Source organism: Ovis aries, chromosome 10, assembly GCF_016772045.2.
Source record: "Ovis aries strain OAR_USU_Benz2616 breed Rambouillet chromosome 10, ARS-UI_Ramb_v3.0, whole genome shotgun sequence".
Taxonomy (NCBI): Eukaryota; Metazoa; Chordata; class Mammalia; order Artiodactyla; family Bovidae; genus Ovis; species Ovis aries.
Window position 1 is genome coordinate 20,506,509 of NC_056063.1, and position 876 is coordinate 20,507,384.

Below are 876 nucleotides of genomic sequence, written 5' to 3' on the forward strand. Positions count from 1 at the left end.
TACATTTCAAACAGCGTACTCACATCCTACAGGCACCATCCTCAGGCTGTTACCTGAGTTGCACCCTTAAAAAGTGTAAAGAAAGTGAAAGTGAAGTTGCTCAATCGTGTCCAACTCTTTGCAATTACATGGACTGTAGCCTACCAGGCTTCTCCATCCATGGGATTTCCCAGGCAAGAATACTGGAGTGGATTGTTATTTCCTTCTCCAGGGGATCTTTCCAACCCAGGGATCGAACCTGGGCCTCCCGCATTACAGGCAGACGCTTTACCGTCTAAGCCACCAGGGAAGCCCTTTAAAAAAGGCATTCCAATTCCTATCAGACTGGCTGTATTGAAGTGATATTGTGATACAGAACCAGCTGATACCATGACATGTCCCAGATGTTATACTTCTTTCCCTGGGAAATGAGTCCATTGGACTCATCATAGGAGTACTATGTAAATCGGACACTCTGTAAGTGCTTGAATATCTTTCAAATGCCTGTGATGTTACACAAGCCAGTCCATCTCTAACCCATTCAGATCCATCACGACTACTACTGTACATGAGGGTCATCACTGTCCATCTGTTGTTGTTCAGTTGCTAAGTCGTGTCTGACTCTTTGCGATCCCATGGACTACAGCCCGCCAGGCTCCTCTGTCCATGGGATTCTCCAGGCAAGAGTACTGGACTGGGTTGCCATTTCCTTCTCCAGGGGATCTTCCTCACCCAGGGAACCAACTCACGTCCCCTGCATGGGTAGGCGGATTCTTTACCACCTGAGCCACCAGGGAACCCTCCTTCCATCTGTAGCCCATCCAAATGTATCCTTAATGCTACTGTATACTGAGGCTTATCAGCACACCATTTTCCACCAGTGCTGGGATCCATTTA

The 876-nt window shown here is 47.6% G+C and overlaps 1 non-coding gene across 1 annotated transcript; it reads right to left on the minus strand.

The window, feature by feature from the left end:
* Positions 1-217: 217 nt before the first annotated feature.
* On the minus strand, positions 218-289 carry TRNAY-GUA (transfer RNA tyrosine (anticodon GUA)). Its single transcript has one exon. It is a non-coding gene; the product is annotated as a tRNA-Tyr (tRNA).
* Between the last annotated feature and the right edge of the window lie 587 nt (positions 290-876).